The sequence below is a fragment of the Daktulosphaira vitifoliae genome, unplaced genomic scaffold (assembly GCF_025091365.1).
Source record: "Daktulosphaira vitifoliae isolate Bord-2020 unplaced genomic scaffold, ASM2509136v1 Scaffold_5, whole genome shotgun sequence".
Taxonomy (NCBI): domain Eukaryota; kingdom Metazoa; phylum Arthropoda; class Insecta; order Hemiptera; family Phylloxeridae; genus Daktulosphaira; species Daktulosphaira vitifoliae.
The window spans coordinates 22,408,269-22,432,989 of record NW_026099576.1 but is presented as its reverse complement, the minus strand read 5'-3'; the positions used below and the strand labels follow the sequence as shown (position 1 = coordinate 22,432,989).

Sequence of the window (24,721 nt, the reverse complement as noted above, 5' to 3'; positions counted from 1 at the left end):
AGGTGATAATGGCATTTTTTTAAAGTCAAATATTGGACAGAAAATTTTAAATGGGACATTTGGATTTCCAGAAGAGTGTCAACTTCCTGGATCAGATAAAGTAGCACCCCATGTAATTGTTGGCGATTAAGCTTTTCGCTTACATAAACACATAATGAAACTGTACACGAGGAAAGTTTTAGTTTTAGTTTTAGTTATTATTGAGGTGGACGTAATGCCCATGCACTCAGACCTGTTGGCCCATTGTGCGCACCTCATACCGAATTGTCTTGATTCGGTTTACCCACCTAAGTGTTGTCACCAAAGTGTTAATACATTACCAACCATAAAATCACCTCTAAAGATGACCAAAGAGTCCTGTCTTTCTGGCGAAATTAAGTATCTCTCTGGGTTTTAGGTTTTTAATATCCTCTTTTTCAGGAAATGGTTTATTCAAGTAGTTTGATCTTAGTGTGGACAAGGCTTCACATTCGCACATGATGTGAAATGAGTCTTCCTCTTCTACTCCACACTTCCTGCACAATGGTGATTCCGATACCCCCATTGCGTTAAGATGCTTAAGCAGGTGACCATGTCCTGTCAGTAGACCAGTCAGGGTGCTTATTTGATGTCTAGTCATGCTATTAAGATCACCCAGCAATAAACCAGGGGTCTTGATAAACATTTTAGATTGTCTAGGTACTACCAAGTACTTCCAGATTTTCCTGTGTTGTTCTCTGCACCAATTCTTGGGTAACGCTTTGAGCGATTGCTCAGTGAGCCCTACCACTGGTTCTGGTCCAACATAGGTGTTCTCTGCTCCTTTCCTGGCTAGAAAGTCAGCATTCTCATTTCCAGTGACACCGTTGTGTCCCGGTACCCACGCTAGTGTAACTTTGTTGAACCTCGATAGTGATTCTAAAGTTTTCCTGCATTCGAAGACCAGCTTTGAATTCACCTGATCGTTACAGAGTGCTTTCAAAGCCGCTTGACTATCACTTAAGATAGTTATCTTCCTATTTTTGTATACCAGCAGGTTCTGAGCCCCTACCAGTATCGCCATCACCTCTGCTTGGAAAACAGAGGGTGTTGTGCCCAANGGAAATCAGAGGGTGTTGTGCACAATGACATACTGACATTTATTCGTGGCTTTAAGCCCCAAATTCCAGCACCTACCTTTGCTGATTTTTTGGATCCATCTGTATATATCACAAATCCTCCTTTGTCAGTCAGGTGGTTAATATTCCATTCTATACGTGTAGTGATCTCCACTTTGTAGGGAATGTTATTCTTAAGAACCGGTTTGATATAGTCCAAGGGGTATTCTAAAAAGCCCTTGTCAATCTCTTTTAGTATTTTACCATGTTCTGTTGTATCACTCTCCAAAGTCCACATACCTAAGTTGTGGAATCTTAGTGCTGTAGCTTTGGCGTGAGCTTTCACCTCTAGATGCAGAGGAGGCAATCCAATTAGTGCCTCTAATGCGACCGTTGGTGTAGTTGTTAATGCTCCAGTGATAGCAATAGCAGCCATTCTCTGTATGCGACTAAGTTCTTTCCTAGCTGTAATGAGTGCTGTTCTGGTCCACCAGACCAGGGCACCGTACAATATCATAGGTTTAATCACTGACGTGTACAACCAATACATAACTCTTGGTTTAAGACCCCATGTCTTTCCCAAGGCTCTGCTGCAAGTCCACAATGTGGTCATTGCTTTTTTGATTCTTGACTCAACATGTGATTTCCATTTTAGCTTACTATCCAAGATAATACCTAAGTATTTTACTTCTGATTTTAAGCTAATTTCTTGTCCATTCAGAGTAAGAGTGTCCAGGTTGTCTAGTCCTATTCTCTTTCTAGTGAACATAACAACCTCTGCTTTATTTGGATTAACAGATAGACCGTACTTACTACACCATATCTGTATAGTGTTAAGTCTCTGTTGTGCTAAGTCAATAATAGTGTCTGGGAATTTACCCACCACTGTTATAACCAAGTCATCCGCATAGGCTTGTGTATAACAATATTTGTTTAACTCTCTAATAAGCGAGTCCAATACTAGACACCATAGCAAGGGGGATAGAACCCCGCCTTGTGGGCATCCCTGTTTGACACTCTTGATTACTTTGGTCTCATTGAGCTGTCCCAAAATGGAGCGTTCCTTAAGCATGGATTCTATCCACTTAATAATAAGTGGTTCTATTCCACGCTGTTGTGCAGATTCACACATAGCATCGAAGGGAGTATTGTCAAAAGCCCCTTCGATGTCCAGGAATATACCTACTGCATACATTTTATTCTCTACAGCTTTCCCTATCTTAGTAGTTAAGCAGTGTAGAGCTGTATCAGTAGATTTCCCCGTTTGATACCCATGTTGGTTTTCATGTAAAGGGTTCTCCTTAAGAGGCCCCTCCTTGATGTACCTATCAATAAGTTTCTCCATAGTCTTAAGAAGAAAAGAAGTAAGACTTATTGGTCTGTAGGATTTTGCTTCATAATAGTTAGTGCGGTTAGGTTTGGGTATAAACACCAGCCTAACCTTACGCCAGCTTTCTGGTTGATGACCATAGGCAAGGCATGCCCTAAATATTTTGCAGAGATGGGGACGATTATCTCTAACCCTTCTTGCAGAAGTGCAGGGAAAATTTCGTCACAGCCTGCAGCTTTAAAACTGCCAAAGGCTTTTATTGCCCATCTTATTCCACTTGGGGTTATCACTTTCCTGGTTAGTCTCCAATCAGCATAGGTCACAAGTTTGTCCTGTGCATCATGTTCCTGTTCTCTGTTGTTAATTGCAGAGTCAGGAAAGTGTGTGTTCATCAAATGTGATAATGTTTCATTATCGTTATTGGTGAACATTAGTATCTGGCAGTAGTATTGCCTCGACAGTTTTGTTTCAGATCAATGACTTCCTGCCTGTTCCTGATAACAAAAGTAGGTTTACTACCTCTGTTCAGTATACTTAGGTCTGTCGTCAGCAATAGATCCTTTATAACCTCTTCTCTTTGGTTGATGTTACTGCTCCCCCAAATAGTGTTATGTGCATTAGCATCCATACTTAGGATTAGTTCTAATTTTTCATTTTTGCAATAATTAAAGAGCATAGTTAGGTCCCTACCTGGGTCTGTGACTTCATATGGTAGGTATCCTGAAGCTACTATAATATTTTTACCATCATTTAGTGTTACTCTAATAATAGTCAAGTCTGCACTTGATAGATTAAGTATCAGGCTGGCTTTAACTTTATTATTAACCAAAATGCAAGTTCTTGGTTTATCTGCTTGTTTATGAAACAGTTTAAAATCCCTTAGATTTAGCCCCTTAATCTGGTCACCATTTATCCATCGTTCCTGATAAGTGCTATTTGTAAGGGTATTGTATGCCTTTCAGTTAGGGTCCTTAGTAATACACTGCTGGCCCCTTTACTGTGATGCATGTTTATTTGCGTGAATTGAATTCTATTGTCAGCCATTCAGAAAAACTGATGTTAACGCTTAAGAAAGCACGCTGTACTGGGTGTGATACAGGTGTCTGAAACAGTTCCTGTGTCACACAGCCCCCCCTGTGGGTGGTATCCCACCTCCGTCCACAGGTGGCGACCGTGCCTTGGTTTCGCTCTCCACATTTCCTTTTGGATCTGTGGAGAGGTTCCCCTCAGCTGTGGCCGTTATTGAGGGTGGCGGTTTCCTGGGTCCCTTTCCCTTACGTAACACACTTCCTCAGCCTTCCTCTTCCCAGATTTTTGAGATGTGAATTTTTTCACATCCTTCCGGACTGGTGGCTGATTGGCAACATAATCTGTGAAGCAAACTCTGCCCATTCCAAAATATGGACTGCGCTTCAGTTCCTCCAGTTTGACCATGCTGTTTTCGTCCACACTTAGGAACAGAGTTTGTCCTTTCGGGCCAACCTCTGTCTCATGGTGGACTTTCCAGATCGCCGTGTTCAGCCCTGGGTTTTGTTTTGCCAAAATTTCCAAGATCTTCTTGGACTCTTTTGGCAGCCCTGGTATGTGAGTGACCATCCGTTTATACTTGATCGGGTTGTAGGCTTCCAAATGGAGTTCTGCACCGTCCCAAGGTTTTATCAAGTTGACATGGTCAGTGAGCCACTTAAGAGAGCTCTCTTGGGCTGCACTGATCACAAGTGCTCCATCAGTGAGTCTGGTGTCTTCAAACCTTGGTACGTCGGTTCCATCAGTACCCGACAGTATCAAGTCTCCAACACAAGACTCAATGAGTAGCCCCTGCTCTGTGGTCAACTTGTTAGTGGGGTAGCCTGCGAGGACCAGAGCCACTTTTTTATCATCGGTTACCACGTCCCTGTAGGTCGGTACCCAATGAGTTTTCTGACATGGAGGTTCTTGCCCCTTGTCCTCAGGTTTTTGAGCTTCGGTTCCCTTTGACTTTTTCAAGTCATCGGTTCCCTTGTCTCCCTCCTTTGGTAGGTTCTTCTGCCCCTCCATGTTTGCTCGGCTCCTCTTCAGCTTGCGCCTCTGACTGCCGCTCAATTTCTCAGGTCTAAGTTTTAGACCTTCGATTTTGTCAGCTACTGCTCCCAGTTGATCTTGCGATTCCTGGTCTACATTTTCTGACGTTGCTGTCTCTTTGCTAGTAGACGGTTCACCAAGTGTCCCGTTGTTGGCATTGAGACCTTCAAGTTCGGCGATTCTTCTGCGAAGAGTCGCCAGTTCACGATCTTGTTCCGACAGGTTGTCCGTAGGATCCCTGATCGTCACAAGTTCGTTGTTTTGTGGTTTTTCTATGTTTTTGTCCATATAGTTCCCACGAGAAGTCGAGAAATAAAGGTCCGTCACAGCAGAGCTCGATACTGTGATAAGGCTGTATACTCTATGGTGCGCCAGGTGCCATAGAGGATCCCAATGGTCACTTTACCTTTCGTCTAACTACCCTGTGACAAGTTAGCAACCCTTTCACTTGGTATGGCTGGGTTAGGGGGGCCTATTCGCTGTTAGCAAGCAGGTATGCCCAGGCCTACCGGTCCCAACTAACCAAAGTCATGACCGGCTAAGAGCAGTGGTACGTGTTGCCACCCCCACTGAAATAACTAGGGTCCGCGGGGTTGTTAGGCCCGTAATCCTTGCGGATTCCCCTGCGGGAGTACACAAGGAAATCTGCGAGAGAAAATCCTTCAGTAGCTGTGTTCAATTACAGATTAAGTTGTGCTCGAAGAGTAACTGAAAAGGCTATTGGACTATTAAGCCAAATTTTCAGGAGTTTTTATCAACCAATCAATTTAGAAAGAATCACAATCGACGATTTAATATGGGTCACCTGCTGTCTACACAATATGTTACGTGATGGATATTTAGAGAAAAATAATCGACCATTTTTTGAATATGATACTGAACAATTACCACCAACTAACAATATGATGCCACTTTCGCGACGAGGAGGGTTTTAAAATATTGAAGGATTCGAAGTTAGAAATTTGTTCAAAAAATTTTTTTAATAATGAAGGGGCCTTTCTTGGCAACCAAAATCATATCCAATAATTAAAGTTATAAAATAATAATAATAATTAAATAAAAAATCACATAAATGTTTATTATTAAATTACCAAACATAATAATAAATCCAACTTTTAATAAAAATTATAAAACACTCAACAAGTAAATGAGAATAAAAAAAATATATAAGTACTTATACATCATATAAAATAAACGTAGATTTTATTTTTACAAATAAATAATAATAATTAAAACTTTTAATACTCAGTAAGTAAATAAGCGAATAGAAAAATTGAAAATCAAAATAAAACATATTACAGATTGTAAAATGTTATGCATTGGGGGGTCATCATAGTTGTACATGGAAAACTGTGAGCCTGAAGATCTTGAGTACATACTTGCTGATGGGGAAGGCTGAAAGGAATCCAATGTTTGAAAATGTTGTTAAACAGCATTTGGGTGTATAGGTTGTTCATTTAACAAATACTTTTCTTCAAGTTTAGTCATCAATGAAGAATTTTTTCTCTTAGGTTCGAGTTGTCCTTTGGTTGGTAATTTTTTAGCTGTTACGGCCATAATTTTAAAAAATAAATCAAGTTCATCAAAACTTTTTTCTTTCTTTTCTAATATTTGTTTATTTTTATCCATAATTTTCTTAATAAGCAAACTTCGTTCGAATAGTATCGAAGCTAAAACTGTTACAAACTTCAATATCAATATCAACATCTTGCGTCCGGTACGAATATCAATAGTTCAGTATGGTATATTTATTGTTTACTCAATTAATTGTTACCATAATATTTGTTTATTGAACCATGATAATACAATGTTTTTGAAATTTGGATTAATGTATAAAAAATTGGTGCATTATTAATACAGGCCAATTGGGACTGTTTTTAAAGTTAGGGGTGCAGTTGCACACCCTGACCCTCTCCAACTGACGCCCCAGAACTTATTTATTATAGTGATAGCATAATGTACAATAAATACTCCACAGTTATATCCACCAACCTGTGTTGGTACGTTTTGAATGGACATTGAATAAAATTTAAATCAGGAAAGCCATTATGTTTTTTCATTGCATTTAATAGTTTTTTGAATAGTATCAAATGATATCGATCATTTCATATGTGGGGAACACAAGTTGTATAATATAACATATCTTTTTCCTCAAGTCAATAAATAATTTCAGGAGAAATGGAATAGTTAAAGTGTCTGTTTAGCAGACCCTTGCATCACCGTGTCACAAAAAATTGACTTATTAATCGGAGCGGGTCACTTCTACGATTTAATGTGTGTAGGGAAAATGAGGCCACAACCAGACGATCCTATATTCCAGGAAATAAAGTTCAGATGGGTTGTTGCTGATTCATCGAAGAATAAGCAACGTAATAGTATGAGTCAACAAACGTCGGTATTCCTTTCAGTCAACGACGATTCTGACCCACCATTAAAAAAGTTGACAGAATTTGAATTTAATAGATATTCTGACGCGTGTCAATCATTAGTCAATGACTTTTATACGGATGATTAATTAGGTGGTTTAATGAAACGGACATAAGCAATAAAATTAAGAGACAATATTATTGCCATCGTGAAAGGTGTCATTCTACATTTACGTAAATTGTCGTCGAACTATAATAGTTTGATAAGTAATTTATTACCTAACGAATATAATACAAATAGCGACGCTCCGCGTTTTATCTATAACGACACGGCGAAAATAGTAGGCCTGTGTTGGGATCCACTAGACTATGAACACTGATACAAAAAGTTATTATAATATTTTGTATATAAAATTAGTTCCAGATTTTCTGATAAGAAATCGTATTATTTAAAACAAAATCGTACTCGTAAGCAATTGAATTGGCTATATAAATTTATAAATAATTAAAGGAGAATGAAAGATTTATTTATTATTATATATTATATTGATAATCAAAAATTGATTATATGTAACAAAAAACATTTTATACTTATTTATTGCAAATCCTCATAAAAATATTGATACAGTATATAAAGCTAACTAAACACAAGGAAATATAATTTATGGATTTAATTTAGTTTTAATATTCACATATATTAAAATCGTTTGTTACAGACAAAGTAATTCTAGAAAGTTTTTTTTTCTCTTTACAATCTCCAATTCACGAACATACCAAGTTTCAGTTTTTACTTTGTAATCAAGAAAGCCCAGATTAAAATATAATGTATTCATCATGTTTAGAATACCTAGTCTTAAGTTCACTTCTACAAATTCATATTTTTCAAACGTATCATGTAATTTATTATCTCTTTTATATTCTTTGAAATCGTTATTACTATAAATTTTACTAATAACGCGTTTATAATTTAAACTACGAGAGTGTATATTAATGCGATAATTTCGAAGTAATACGTACAAATTACAATCATACTCTCCATACTGGTCTTTGAAACTACGTTCGATTTTGTCCACATATGAATTGTCATCTTCGTTAATTTCTCTGTTTATCAACCCAATAAATTTTATTAATTCGTTTAAAATAAATGGGTTAGTTTTGATATTTAACAAATTTTTTATGAAGTCTATTGCTCTGATAAAACGTGTAATAAGTAGTTCAGAACTCTCAATACTTGGTATTAATACTTTCACACAATGTGCGTGACTTTCTGAAGTACCCATATTTTTTTTTTTGTTACAATTATCAGCTATGTATCTTACATGATTGACGATCCATACTAAACTCATCATGTACTCATTATTGATAAGTAACATTGTTTCTCTTAATTTTTGATTAACATTTTTTTTATTAACGATGTTACTTTTACAACAATTTTGGACATCAAATAATAGTTGATTTGTTTTAATTAAACATTTGCTTAGATGGTCATATACACCTTTCATTGATGAAATATTCCACTTATTTTTTTGTAAAAGTGTATTTAAAATATTAATTGCATACCCTTTATCAAATTTTTTCTGTTCATTCGTTGCATCGACTACCAAGATAAATATAAAAATGTTATAATTCATTTTTATTCAGTTCTTATTTAATACAAAAGGCAAAGTATTTATTTTAAAATTCCTATGTCATGTGATTAAGTCAAATTTTAAAACTGTTACTTTTTCTAATTGCAAAATTGGTTGATTATGTGATGGCGTACAATGCAATGTAAAATAAAACACGTCATAAATTGTCGTAGCATATTTAGTAGTTATTAACAGTATGAACAATATATTTATAAAATATTTACCTTCATGAAACAATAACGTTTTTTCGCTTTTATTTTTTTGTATATACAGTACTCTAAATTTCTGTCTTCATACTATTCAAATAATTATTTATTCTCACAAAATTAATTGGTTAATGAATTTATATTAAAATTAATTTTTCGATTTATAAAATTTAAAACTAAAATATAATTCGTCAGTATCACCATTATTTCGATGAAAAATTTTTCTTTCTTATTTATCGAATCAAAATCCGTAATAAAGTTCGTTTCAATATTCAAATTTTTCAAAAAGTCTAATAATTTCAACATTGATATTGAACATTTTCAATCTGATTTTTTACAAAAAAAAATAAATAGATAGTAGCCATTTACTCTACGAAGTTTAGTGTGAACATTTTTAAAAATATTATAATCATATTAAGTTCAAGTCTTATAACCAGTGTTAATTCAATGATTGTCTTAGAATTCATGTTTCTCAACAATTCTAAGCAGTACACAAATTTCATATTGAAAATTTTCAATCAGTCATTTTACAATAAAAATAAATTATATGATTTTTGAAAACGGCAGCCATGTATGCCACGAAATTTTATTATTAAGTACGAATTTTTATTTATATATAATAGTCATAACAGTGTGTTGAATTCATGTAATATAAACTTCCTAATTAAAAAGATAATATTTTAATATAATGGTAAATAAATTTAACAATTGAATTACTCTTAAAAGAATACCAATTTTGAATTATTTTTTTTGTCTATTTACTAATAGACAAAAATAGATAGATTAGTTCTTAATTTTTGCGTGGTGAAGTATTTTTTAGGTCTATCTCTAATCCCTTATAATTTTAATTTTTTTTAATGATAATTAAAAATTATTTTATAATTTTTGTTCAAATTAAAAATCAGTTCGTAAACTTTAAAATTGAGTTCAATTACTTTAATATGATCTTGTAAAAATTGTTAAACTTGAAATATTATCTCACTTAGATTTCTTCCTACAGTTGGTATCTGAATATATATATGTATATATATTTCTTTTATGCGTTTAAATAAAATGTATAAAACCTGATAGAGTATGAGAATAAATCCCTAGTGATACAAAAACATCAAGCGTGGATAAGCCTGAGAGAGCACAATCGTGAAACAATCTAATGTAGAGACGGTTCATGACCACTTTTTTAGAAAAAATAAGATGCTGAATGAACCAGACATTGCTTTATTATAGACCTGTTTTTGAAGGGGAAAATTGATGTTTTAGATTTTAATTAAAAGATGTTTATTATTATTATAAGATGCAACTTATTATTCTACTATTTTGAGTTAATATTACATGCGGGCGTTGGTATTTTGTATCTATCATATCCCATAATAACGTAGTTGATTAGAAAGTCATCATTATAAAATTGAGTGACGGTGTGGCCGAGTCGGTAACGCGGCAGTGTTTGACGCACACTGCTTAGGGTTCGAAACTCAATCACGGGCGACTTCATTTGCTAAATGAGAGATCAGTTCGGTAATTGGAGTCGCCAACTAATCACTCGTCCCGGAGTATAAATGGTTAAGAACCTTCTTCTTTGGGGGACAACGCTATGACCCTTAATGCGCTGATAAGGCGAAAAAAAATCATTATGAAATTATAAACAAAATAAAATTATATGCGCTAAATATCTATTACACAAGTAATAACAAAATAACACAAATTCAAATTTTTATGTCATAAATTAACACGTATTGATGTCAAAAGCGCGATTAAAACAGAAGAAAACAGGGATGTTCCACAGCCACCCTGACGCACTCCTCACGCCTAGCCGCCACCTCGGCATTCCACCAATGGACTGGCGGTCCGTGAGTCGACGGCGGTCGTTTGACCGGAAGGGCGAAGTCGTAGGCTGCGGCCACTCTCCGGTCCAACTCTTCGGCCGCTTCATTCGCGGAGACGTGTCGGTCCGGTACCGCAGGCGCCGACCATTGAGAGAGCAGTAAGCCCGTCTCGAATGCGTCGACTTCCGTGGCCGGTCCGATCCGCCAGCCCACTCGCCCACCGCGAGACGTCTCGCTGGGTACGATTCGGGGGGACGGCCGCCGCCGCCGCACTCATACACGATGTACCGGTGGTCGCTGAGGTTTTCCCTGTACGGGAGAACCGACCAGCTGGTCACTAGCGGGTGCAGCGACGGGACAACCAGCGTGACGTCCACCACCGAGCTCGAGGAGTGACTCTTGAACGTCGGGGTGGATCCCCTGTTGGCCGACACCAGCCCGAGGGTCGACATCAGGTCCAACAGTTCTTCGCCACGCTGATTCGTGTCCGTTTGGCGTACCGTTGACTCTCTTTCAGCGGTCCGATCACTACCGCCTCCGTCCTCGAGACTTTGGCCCGGAGTTGGCAGCCGCGACGGTGGCGGCGGTTTTGGCTTGGGCCCACCAGGGACCTCCGCCTTGGGATCCACTGTCGTTCTCTCCACCATCTTGGCCCCCTTCCGCTTTACCACCTCTGTCCACAAGGTGGCTGGGGGGGTGTTGGAGCGGCGGCAGGTGCGCTTGGAGACGGAAGGGGCGCTGCGATGTCCGCAATAGGATACGCAGCGTCTTTTCTCTTCCCCTTCTTCTTCTTCCTCCGCTTCTTGGCGGCGGCGACGGCAAGCGGAAGCGCACCCATTGCTACCTCATCGCCATGTAGGGGGGACGCTGCGTCCCCGACGGACCTAGATGGTGGGCCATAAGTGTCCTACCAGTACTCTGTCTGGGACGCACAGTCCTGGAGGCACTTGGGGCTCTCCGACATTAGTGCAGGCGATCTCCTCCCAGGCGAGCTGGTGAGGTGAAAATCAGCCAAGGCCCTTATGGTTTCAATAAGGGCCGTGGCCATCTTCACCACTCGCCTGTGAGGGCTATAGACCTCCAGCACGTCGGAGAGCTGGCCCGCCTGCTCCCTGGCAAGGTCTAGCCCAGCCGACAGTACCTCGTCGGCCCGACCGATCATCCACTTTGGTGTTTAAAAAATTTTATTAAGTTTAAAAAATTTTATTTAAAAAATAAAATGCCATTTACTATTAAATTAAAAACTCAAATATTTTATTAAATTCAAAATATCTGCTCCCATTTAAAAAACAAAGTTGACATCCTTATAAAGTATAAGGGGTGAACTTGAAGTATCACATAGTTAATAATTCAAGAAACACTTGTATCTTTAGATAAACAAAAAAAAATATAAATGTTTAAATTGTATTTATTCTGTAAGAAATTGAGTTATGATAAATAAATCACTCTGTATATCTTAAATTGAAGCTAACGAAATATACTTTATTATGGAAAAAATTTTATTTTGACTACATGGTTAAAATGGCTTTTGTGTTGAAATTATTGATTTTATATTTTTAACTTTTTATTTCAATAAATTTTTTTTATGAGAAATACTTTTTATATAGTTCTTTTATTCGACATACTTCAAGTAAATTCAAGTAAAATACAGAAATTTTAATAAATTCAACATTTAGCACACAAAACTGTAAAACAGAGAATTGTGATTTATAGTAATGATATACAATTAAATGTCTACAGACATCCAGTCATCAGAATAGCCACGGTATTTTCTAATTTAATATAACGACACATGATTAAATTAATTTGTATATATTTTGCCCAAATAAGCAATATTTAAGAGTTCATTATCAGAATAAATTTGCAGATATACCAAATATTCACTGGATAAATAAAGTTTAAACCTTATACTCATCATAATTTTATAATGTTACAAGCTAGAAGAAGACCATGTGTACTTTTACCAAATAATGTCACAATTAAACTCTATACGTAGAAAGAAAAGTTTTTTTTATAATTTTTAAATTTACAATTTATCAGTTAAAAATAAAAGAACTTTTTTTTTCTATTTTCAATGTCCCATTCATGAACATAAGAAGTTTCATTATTTACTTCGTCATAAAAGAAGCCCAGATTAGTATATAATGTTTTATTCATATTTTGAATACCTTCTCTTAAGTTAACTCCTATAAATTCATACATTTGGAACGTTTTAGGTAAATGATTTTCCTTTATATACCTCTTAAAATCGTCCTCATTACAATTTTTATGAGTGCATCTTCGATCAATGTGATAATTTTGAAGTATTTTGATCAAATTAAAATCATTCTCTTCGTACTCTGCATTGAAATTAATATAAAATTGCTTCACATATGAATTGTAACTTATTTCTTTGCTTATTAGCTCATCAAATTTTGTCAATTCGTTTAAAATAAATGGATTGGTTTTAATATTTAACAAGTTCATTAGAAAATTTATTGCACTAATAAAACGTGAAATGAGTTTTTTTGAATTCTCAATACTTGATAATAATAAATTTATACAATGCGGGTAATCTTTTGAATAATAATACAATTTTTGTATAAAACAAACATCAGCAATATGTTTTACATGATACACGATCCATGCTAAACTTTTTGTGTACTCGTGATTAACAAGCAACATTGTTTCTCTTAATTTTTGATTAACATTTTTTTTATTGACGATGCAACCTTTATTACAATTTTTTTTATTTAATAGTAGATCATACATGGAAATTTTACTATTGCTTACATGGTCATACACAATTTTTCCTGGTGACATTTTCCATTTATTTTCTTGTAAAAATGAATTTAAAAAATTAATTGCATACCCTTTATCATACTTTTTTTGTTCACTCGATACGTTCACTGCCAAGATAAATATAAAGATGTTATAATTCATTCTGATTGAGTGATTTAATACACAATCAATAAAAAAACAAAGGTTGTAATTTTAAAATTCGTACGTCGTGTAATTAAATTGATTAAAAATATATTACTTTTCTCTAATCGCAAAATTATCTATTTGGTTATGTGATGGTGTACTATATAATATAAAATAAACCACGTCACGAATTGTTAATACGTGTTCAAATGTTATTAATGTATGTTAATTTTTTAGCTTTGATGCGAAGCTGATAAGGTATTAAGGTTTTACTAAGATGTGTTTTTTTTGTGTCTGTTACCACTTTTACTCAGCTCTCACCGAACCGATTTCTTTCAAAGATACGTCAAAAGATCACAAATCGTATCTAGTCGAAGACATTACCCTCAAAAATTGAAAAAAAATTCCCTCGTTACCCGTAAATGGGGGAAACTTCCAAAAAAAATTATAAATTTAAAAATCGCTAATTTTTTCAATTTTTTTACTTTAAAAAGCGATAAATTTTTTAAAAATAACCAAATCAATATAATTGTTTTTAGTTTCGATGCGAAGCTGAGAAGGTATTAATTTTACTATGATGTGTTTTATTTTTTTATTTTTTTTTTTGTACCTGTGAACGCTCAATCTCAGCTCTCGCTGGACCGATTTTGATGAACAATATGTCAAAAGATCACAAATCGTATCTAGTCGAAGACATTACCCTCAAAAATTGAAAAAAATTCCCTCGTTCCCCGTAAACGGGGGAAATCCCCCAAAAAATTACAAATTTAAAAATCGCTAATTTTCGATATTTTTTCAATTTTTTTTACTTAAAATTGCCATAACTTTTTTAAAAATGATCGAATCAATATAATAATTTTTTTTATAGATACCTTAAATATTTACCTATCATTTTATATATTTTTGTGAACATTTGACCCTTTAACAGCCCTCAGGAAGGGTTTCAAAATGGTAGCTTTTTTACAAAAAATTAACTTTTTCAACTTAACTTTTGAAAATGTTCCGGAAGGTCTGACACTTTTATATATATCTTAAATTAAAGCTAATGTAATATACTTTAATTTGAAAAAAAAAAATTTGACCTCTGGACTTGTCTTCGTGGTGAAAGTTGACATCAAAGTTAATAAAAAATTACGATTTTTGTAAAATAATTTTTTTTTATATTTTTAACTTAATAATGCTCTAACTTTTTCAAAAATGAACATATCAATATAATTTTTTTTTATATAGATGCTTGATGTCTTTACTTATCATTTGGTATATTTTTTTTGTAAATCTGACACTTAATCTGCCCACAGGGGGGGATTTAAAATGACAACTTTTTCACAAAAAATTAACTTTTTCAACTTAACTTTTGAAAATGTTCCGGAAGGTCTGACACTTTTATATATATCTTAAATTAAAGCTAATGTAATATACTTTAATTTGAAAAAAAAAAATTTGACCTCTGGACTTGTCTTCGTGGTGAAAGTTGACATCAAAGTTAATAAAAAATTACGATTTTTGTAAAATAATTTTTTTTTATATTTTTAACTTAATAATGCTCTAACTTTTTCAAAAATGAACATATCAATATAATTTTTTTTTATATAGATGCTTGATGTCTTTACTTATCATTTGGTATATTTTTTTTGTAAATCTGACACTTAACCTGCCCACAGGGGGGGATTTAAAATGACAACTTTTTCACAAAAAATTTACTTTTTCAACATAACTTTTGAAAATGTTCCGGAAGGTCTGACACTTTTATATATATCTTAAATTAAAGCTAATGTAATATACTTTAATTTGAAAAAAAAAAATTTGACCTCTGGACTTGTCTTCACGGCGAAAATGGCTACCGAATGCTATTTTCGTGTGATAATTCTCGATTTTATTATTCATATTATATTTAACTTTATAATGCTATAACTTATTGAAAAGTTTATGGATCCACACAATTTTTTTATGAGAAATAATATTTTTTAATAATTCCTTTTTCATTCGACATATTTTATCTTAATCGAGATATTAAGGAACCAGCAAATCAAGTAGCTTTTGGAATAAAACACCAATTTTTTTAAAATTAAACACTATCTAAAGATTTGCATCGAAGCGTTTATTTTTGATAGTGACTTTAATCACTGTCAGATATCATTATACTTGATCCAACTATACCACGTCACAACTGTGCCGCGACCCCCCTGTGCTGGGTTTTTNGTGCCGCGACCCCCCTGTGCTGGGTTGGGTTTTTTTTAAAATAAATTTACACTGATAAAACAATTATATTTTTTTATTTATATTACATATATACAACATTATAAATGTGAGTCTTTAAATTGAAAAAATTAATAATTTTGAGTCAATTTAAAATTTTTAAAAATGGAATCACAGTGGGTCGTGGCATAGTATGAACATAACGTAATTGGGTTAAGTATTGATGATATCTGACAATGATTAAAATNAAAAATGGAATCACAGTGGTTCGTGGCATAGTATGAACATAACGTAATTGGGTTAAGTATTGATGATATCTGACAATGATTAAAATCACTATAAGAAAAGCTGAGATGCAACTGTATAGACAGTGATTAATTGTAAAAAATTTGTGGATTATTCAAAAAACAACATCAACTCTTTTCCTTAATTAAACACTGATTAGTACTCTTTGATTAATAATGAAATTAATATAAAATTTTAAACTCAAGGAAAACAAAAAAACTTAATAATATTGAGTCGATTTAAAAATAGTATAATTTTAAAATCTATGATATGTTATGAATGTGTTGAAACTTTCATGGATTGTCATATTATTTGAAAAGCTTGAGGATTTATCCATGTTTGCAGTTCATTGCTGACGTTTCGGACTCATTGCAAAATCCATCTTCGGAGTGATATTTATTGCTCGGTGGCTGAATCTATACTGGCGGCTTATCTTGTTATCAGTCTGTTTTCATACGTTGCTTGTTTATCATATCAGTTGTTTATCATATCTGTTTATGACTCATGTTGTTTATGGTATCTTGTTTTTGCTGATTTTTTTGTTGACGACTTTGTTTTTGATTATTGTAGTTGTTTTTGACATTTTTGGAACTTTTGTCTTCCTTTTCTGCACCGACAGTTTTACATTACGTTGATAGTAACTTTTTTTTGTATTAAACTGTTTTCAGTGTTGTTAGTTGATTTTCTTTTTGTTTGGTGTATGATGTGTGACCAAGTTTTGCTTATTTTAAGTTTAAAATATTCATTATAATCTTATGATTATTTTATTTTCCCGAGCTAAAAAAAAAAATTATAATTTCATAACAGTTTTAGTGATTAAAATTATAATCGGTTTGAATAAATAATAAACGACGAAATTAACTCGTGAAATTAAAAAAATATCACTTTATCTGTAGGTTTTTCGATTTTTTGTCATTATATAATCGTTTAAACTAAAAATAAACTACATCACAGGTCTCCCAGTAAAATTTTAATACAAATTGATGGGTCACACTAAAGCGAAATTTTTTCCAACTTTGAACGCAAAGTTCAGGGAAGGACACGAAAGTTACGAAAAATCGATTGTCCAATCAATTTGTATGAGAATTTAGTGGGAAATTGGAAAACCTATGTTTTTTCTGTGACATGTCCTCATGCTGCTTAATAATAAAAGCATGTGCATAATTGTGCAAATTAATGAAAGTGAATAATGTAAATGATAGTGCAATTTACTAATATATATATATATACTTTTAGAATAGTATGGTTAAATATTAATAGTTATAATCTAGGATACTGTATTCATTATTTTAATACAATCGAAAAATAGAAAAAATGTATATAAGCATAAAGGGTATATTTGTTTTTTTTTTTTTGTTCGATGTCTTCATCAAGTTTTTGTAATTGAGTTCTCGAGTATTTACGTGTTCACTCAAACATTAACGTACATTATTCATATTTTTCATTATTATTTTCATATTATTTCCCATTGTCCTGATTGACTGAGTGAATATTACTTTATTTGGTTAGTGAAGTATATTTATGTGCCATACTAAGTATAGTGAAAACTTATTATTATGGAACTTTGTGTTAAGTTCTTTTGTGTTAAGTTCTTTTGTTTACTTTTGTGTTAAGTAATTTTGTTTTAATTTATAAGATGAATATTGTGAGCTCCCTTAGAATAATTTTGTTTTAACATTTTATTTTGATAATAAATGTTAGTAGGGAGAAAAAGGGATTTCTAGGCCCTCTCTGCTTCACCTAACCACTCCACCACTGTGGAAATGGTGATGAGGGGTGGAGGGGGGTAAAATCAAACGTAAACTATCATATTGCAACGGGAGGGGGAACGACCAAACCCAACGTAAACTAACCTAAGAAGAACCTCTCTTCCTCCACCAAGTCTTATGAGAGAGGGGTAATGAAACTAAAGGTAAACAAACCTATAGGGGGGGGATGAAATACGACGTAAACTAACACAACTTGTCACGCGCCTAAATTATGCTTCGCCATATAATATATACGTAATATCGGTTTTTTGGCGAAAAAAAAAATGCATTTTCCAGGTAAGCTATACGCTTACGGTTAAAAATACAAATTTTAAACGTCGAATCCGCTATTTTGATATGCGACATGCATAAATTTAGATAAAGTCCATACGTAAAATGTTAATTTTACCTAATTTGTAAAAAAAAAAATTAGTTCGAAACATTGTTTGCCAGATGGCTGTATTGATGATTACACTATAGCACTTGAGATTGATACAGCAGATGGCCCAACGTGGCGGCGGCGGCGATGTCGCCGTTAATTACATTAATTGTTAATATACGAGTTAATAAGCTTGACCGTTATTCGTATAGTGAATAATAAAGCAATATTTTTTTTTTTTTTTGTAGACAATATATAATAATGACGACTTTTCAAGTTTTCTTATAGCAAAACACATTCTTAAATAAACACTACTACCACCGCCGACGCCGACGACGACGTAATCACTGGAACATATATACTATAATGTTTATAATATTATTATAATCTGTATTATACTTATCGATTAATTTCGTACATATATTTTGCGTTTTCATCCGTCAACGCATTAGAGACGGCAGACGGTCATAATTTTTACAAAGGCATCTATTTTAAATCCTTGTAATACTTGAAATGCAACTGTCCCTCTGGCTATGTGTTTTTCAATCAGCGCAGTCCGTAATCCTTTTTTCAAGTCCTGATTTCGGCGCTCAACTGAATTTGCATTGGGGTGATAGATCGTTGTCGTCCAACCTTGTGTTCCCCACTTCTTCAGTGCTTTCTCCATTGCTTTAGAAACAAATTGCGTTCTGTTGTCACACAAGAGCGCTCGAGCATAACCGAAACGTGAGAAGAACTCTTTTTCTAACGTATCGGTTATTGACTTGGTAGTAGCCTGGCCAAGTGGATAGGCCTCCACCCATCTACTATAGCAGTCTGTTGCTACTAGTAGACATGTTTTCCCGCGCGCAGTCCATAAGATCAATACTTATGACCTCCCATGGCTGGCGTGGCTTTCTCGGTGTCAACGGATCTTGCGGTTTCCAATTCAAAGGCTTGACTCATGCGCAAATGTGATACCTCGCGACGTATTGTCTCACCGATTCTCTAATACCGGTCCAATAGAAACGCTTACCGATGCTACGGTAGGTTTCTTCCCAACCTGGATGCCTGGCTAGTTCATGGTCATGATACCTCCATAGTAGGTGATCAGGTCAATGGTGCTGAAGACGTTAGCGCCACCCATCCCTCTGACCATGTCATGTAAGTCGGGCATTGGATGTGCGTCGATTGAGTCCGAAGATTGAGTCTTCGGTAGTCGACGGATAACTGCTGAGAGCCATCTTTCTTTCTGGCGAAAACTACGGGAGCTGCTCATGGCGAGGTACTTGGTTCTACAAACCCTTGCTCCTCCATTTCTCGCACCATATTAGAAATGATGTCCTGTTTCTCGTGATTATATGGGTATGCATTTAAGGCAGCCGGTGTATTTTTGTTTAACCGGATATCATGTTCAATGATATGGGTTCTTCCGACTTCTCCGGAGAAAACTTTAGGGTACTTCCGTATAATGGACCGCACTTCTTCAAGAGACTTTCCTTCCGGTACAATTACCTCATGAACAGTCCCTTTCTTCGATTTGTGTTTTCTCCAGCACACCGTTGTACTTTTTCAGTACCCATGTAAATAGTACACGCCTGGTAATCCCATGATACTTCCTGTTTCACTAAAAAATCATGTCCTAGGAAGATGTCCCCAATCAAGTGGCCGAGTGCTGCGGCTCTGAACGTCACCTGAAATTCAGACACCCTTGCTGTGAATTCAGCGTACTCGTGAACCTGCACGGTCCGGTTGTCAGCCATAGTGACATGTGGTTTTTCTTCTACCATTTTCCCATATTTGCATGCTACCAACGATAAAACGTAAGATCTCGTGGCTTGAAAGTCTAACGGCGCAACAACTATTCCCGTAGGGAACTCCAGTTCAATTGCTGGTAATGGCACATTGTAACTTTTTGGTGTCCCGGTTGATGTCGCTTTTTTACCGTTCTTGTTTGGGTTAGAATGACGCATGGTTTCTACCGTGATCTTCTCCGGTTCCGAAAACATATTTGAATCCTGGTCGGATTCTGTTCGGAATGTGCTGTTAATGTTCCTTGGTCAAGACGCGTTGAGCTACATTACAGTATTTCCGAAACTTCTCCCTTTTCGGTTTTCTCCCGAAAATTATCCTTTTCTTCGGATTCAATTGCAGCAAACTGCATTTTGGTTTGTCCCTCCGATCCCTTTATGTGTTCTTGGGCAGAACTTCGGGAGTTGGGACTCTTTTTTTCGGCGGTTTTCGGGTTTTAACACTTTCTGTCCGGGCGAATTTCCGTGGATCGACCGGAAATCTTCCCGTTTCCTGACTCCTTCGGGTTTTTGTCCGGGCAGTTCATCAACCAGTGACCATACCGATTGCAGTTTTTGCATCTAGCCGCTTTATCAGGCTTCTTCTCCGGCAGTTTAAAGTTTGAACTTAAAGGTGGTTCTTTATTAGGCAATCTAGGGCCGTACACACCAGGCAAAAACATCTTTTTTTTATTAAGAGGTATACAAAGAAAAATCATTTTCCTAATACGTTTGAAATGTATGAATTTATAGAAATTAACTTAAGAGAAGGTATTCAAAATATGAATAAAACATTGTATACTAATCTAGGCTTTTTTTATGATGAAGTAAATAATGAAACTTCTTATGTTCATGAATGGGACATTGAAAATATAAAAAAAAGGTTCTTTTATTTTTAACTGTTAAATTGTTAATTTAAAAATTATAAAAAAAACAGAGTGCAATTGTGCCATTATTTGGTAAAAGTCCCATGTTCTTCTCCTGGCTTGTAACGTAATAAAATTATGATGAGTATAAGGTAACAGTGTATTACATATGAGTATTATGTAAAATTATATTTAAAATTTATTTATCCAGTTAACATTTGGTATATCTGCAAATTTATTCTGATGATGAACACTTAAATATTGCTTATTTGAGCAATATGTACAAATTANGATAATCAACACTTAAATATTGCTTATTTGAGCAATATGTACAAATTACATTAATCATGTATCGTTATACTAATTAAAAAATACCTCATGCCTGGATGTCTGGAGACATTTAATTGTATATCATTACTATAAATCACAATTCTCTGTTTTACAGTTTTGTGTGCTAAATGCTGAATTTATGTAAAAACATCATTTATTGGGCAGAAATATTATTAACTTGATCTGTTTGAATTTACCAGTGTTACATATATTATGTTAGACATTCTATTCATATTTCCTTTGGAATCCTTTGCCCTAAGTTAATTGTGAATATTGTTTTTTTTTCTCTGTAACGTTACGTGTTTAACATTAATGTTGACATTTAATTTATATATAGATTTTCTTCTTATATAATTTGGAGTCTGTATATTTTATTTATTAGCATGTTTTAATTTTACAATAACTTTTATTTTGTTATGATAATTATAAAATTATTTCATAATAATTAATAAATTTTAATCATTGTTATCTTAAATTATACCTTTTATTTATATTCTTTTCCCCTTAGGATAAGGTACAAAATCCATTGTGCTCAGATTTTACCTTTGGCGTGCCTCGCCCGTGGTGTATTCTCTTCGGGATTCTTCTAAAGTTTGGCTATCTTATATGAGTTTAGCTTACAAGCTAATTTAGAATTTTCAATCTTGCAATATTGTAACTGAAAATTAAATTTATATAGTTTTTGAAAATAAATATTACTTAGTTAATTTGATACTTACTAATTTATTTCCTACTGTTACTACAGCACTACCCGAGTCACGAGAAGAATACGCATTTAATTTCTATTAAATCATTTTCTCTATTACATCATCTAGACAAACGTAGTAAACGTATAGTAGGTAATACAGTAGTATAGCACAATAATAATTTCTTTATGTCATTGATTATTACTCTAGTTAAAATTAAAATATATTACTTATAATAAAGTGTATGTACTGTAACAAGCAGCCACTTAATATTAAAGGGGAATGGCCTGTTACTGTGTGGTAGCGTTGTTTATTTTGATGCAAACAAAATGATAAATAAAGGAAAACAAGAGGGGGTAAGAAAATAGGTACACCTGCTTATGTATATATATATATAAAATAAGAAATATATTTACTGTTTTGCAAATGAAATTCTTAAAAGTAAAGAGAAAGGAGGGATAACTTACATACGAAAACTGCCTTACGCTGCCTTAATAATTGACACCACCATGTTGTGACAAACAGCCCTTTAATATTAAAGGGGGATTGCCTGTTACTGTGCGGTGGTGTTGTTTACTTTGTAGCGAACAAATGAAAAATAAAGGAAAATAAAAAGGGGTAAGTACATAGGTACGCCTGTTTATGTATATACAAAATACGAATATATATTTACTTGTTTAAATAATAATTGTATACTATGCATTTCATCTTAAAATAATAATCATGTTATGATCAATTTAATGCAATAAACTGAAAATCATTAATAGAGATAACGACAATATCCCAAGATGGTGATAATTAAAATAATGTAAAAAGACTTAGTTCTGCTTGCGCATGCGTGGGTGATCAAGCCACAGTTTTGTAGCTCTAAATTCAATGTAGAATTCAGAATTCTTTTGGGGTCAGTTAATTTTTCTCAAACTAGCCCACCAACCCAACCAAACCTCATGTTGTCGTTGGTACAGTCTAATACGATATTGAAATATAATTATTTTGCATTTCAACTTTATTTATTTATTAAAAAAGGAAACATTATAGAATTTTTCTTGTGTGTAAATTAGCACAATCTAAGAAAGAGTTTTGTACTAAATATTTTGTTAATCGATGAAGATTACACAAACTATCTAAAAGAAGTAAGCAAATTCACATAAACCCAATTATTTAGAATTAATAATTTGAGTAAAGCAATAGATCATACATTTTTATTTATTTTTAAACTTTAACTAATTATTACTGACTAGTTCGTACCTTATATTGCCGTACGTCGGTAGTACCCTTTTTTTTTTCCACAACCGGCTCACGCTGCCTTAATAATTGACACCACCACGTTGTGACAAACAGCCCTTTAATATTAAAGGGGGGATTGCCTGTTACTGTGCGGTAGTGTTGTTTATTTTGTAGCGAACAAATGAAAAATAAAGGAAAATAAAAGGTGGTAAGTACAAAGGTACGCCTGTTTATGTATATACAAAATACGAATATATATTTACAGTTCTGCGAATAAAATTCTTACAAAGTAAAGGGAAAGGGGGATAACTTACATACTAAAACAATATTAATCTTATGATACGATACAATTACAAAATAATAAAAATTAATGACTTATCTGATGACGGTTTGAGAAAGTTGAAGACATTAGCAAAGTATAATGAACGGAAACTAATAATGAAGAAAATCAATAAAAGATTATAAGGCGAGAAATTACTAATTGTACGGCTGCCGATTACTAGAGGCGCGAGACGAGTGTACTGTTTACGTACAAAAAAAGTTGCGACTCTCGCTGAGGAAGTAACGACGGCCGGACGTGACATGAACACGTTCGAACCGGTCATACACGAGTGTCACACTCTACCCAACATTTCCTCTCCGAGTTGAAAGTTATACAACTTTTAAAATCTTTGATGGTGTTTAGACAACATAAAACATATAAAAAATAAATAGAAACAAAATTAAGAATCAGAACAATTCATAATACATAAAAAAAAAAAAAAATAATAATAATAATAAATAAAATCGTAAGAATACATGTTAAAATTATGAGTAAGTAAAAATAATAACAAAAAAATGATTAAATAAAATAAAAAACATAACATTAGTTTTTTTTTTTTATGAGGTGTACCTTTAAATTTAATGGACTGTATGAAAATAAACATTATTATGAGGAATCAAGGATTAAAATAAGAAATTAGTTTTAACAGTGATCATTCATCTACTGGCAGCTTGACTAATTTAACGACTGGACGCTTATATAAACCGTCTTGAGTTTTTACTTTCATTACCCGTACTATTCTGTCAGTACAGAGGGGTATATGTAAGATTCTTCCCATGTACCAGTCAATCGGTGGACGATTGGAGGCTTCGACGATGACTAAATCGTCTTTGGAGTGTTGTTACATATTCTCGCGTCCATCGCTTCCATAATGATTGATGCATCTGCTGAATTAACTGCCAGCGTATTAATCAGTTCACAGGTATATGGGTAACATCAGTTTGAGGCAACGCTAATATAGGTTGGCCAATTAAAAAATGACCTGGTGTCAATGCTAATAGATCGTGAGGATCTGATGAGGCCGAAGTGAGTGGATGCGAATTAAGAATCCCTTCGACACGGATTACCAACGTTTCTAATTCTTCATATGTTAATATTTGCATTCCAAATACACGTGTTAGATGAAACTTAATACTTTTAATTGAGGCTTCCCAAAGCCCACCCATATGAGGAGCGGCGGGGGGATTAAAATGCCAATTGCACGGAACTCGGGTGACCATGGCATTTTGTATACTGACATCATTCAGAAGTAACTTCAACTGTTTGGCTACCCCAATGTAATTGCTGCCACAATCGCTATATAAGTCTAAAGGGATTCCGCGACGTGCCACAAAGCGGTCGAGAGCTGCAAGGAAGGCTTCAGTAGTCAAGTCAGAAACAATTTCAATATGTACCGCCTTTACCGTCANTAAATTTGTAATTTTTTCGGATATTTCACCCATTTGCGGGGAACGAGGGAAATTTTTTCAATTTTTAAGGGTAATGTCTTCAACTAGATACGATTTGTGATCTTTTGACGTAT

At 34.3% G+C, this 24,721-nt stretch overlaps 2 protein-coding genes across 7 annotated transcripts in view; one reads left to right on the top strand and one right to left on the bottom strand.

Moving 5' to 3' along the window:
- LOC126906820 (piggyBac transposable element-derived protein 4-like) overlaps window positions 1-24,721 on the bottom strand; it is a 99,828-nt gene that overhangs the window by 3,896 nt on the left and 71,211 nt on the right. For 3 of the 4 annotated variants that reach the window (XM_050687694.1, XM_050687696.1, XM_050687697.1), the window contains exons 4-5: window positions 21,684-21,775; window positions 21,446-21,622 (exon numbers count right to left, since the gene is read on the bottom strand). The exons of the other annotated variant lie outside the window; for it this stretch is intronic. The gene's annotated coding sequence lies outside the window, so the exon portion shown is untranslated. The remainder of the gene's footprint in view (window positions 1-21,445; window positions 21,623-21,683; window positions 21,776-24,721) is intronic. 4 annotated transcript variants of the gene reach the window in all.
- Window positions 1-24,721, top strand: part of LOC126906822 (uncharacterized) — a 73,549-nt gene that overhangs the window by 34,153 nt on the left and 14,675 nt on the right. The gene's annotated exons all lie outside the window — the stretch shown is intronic.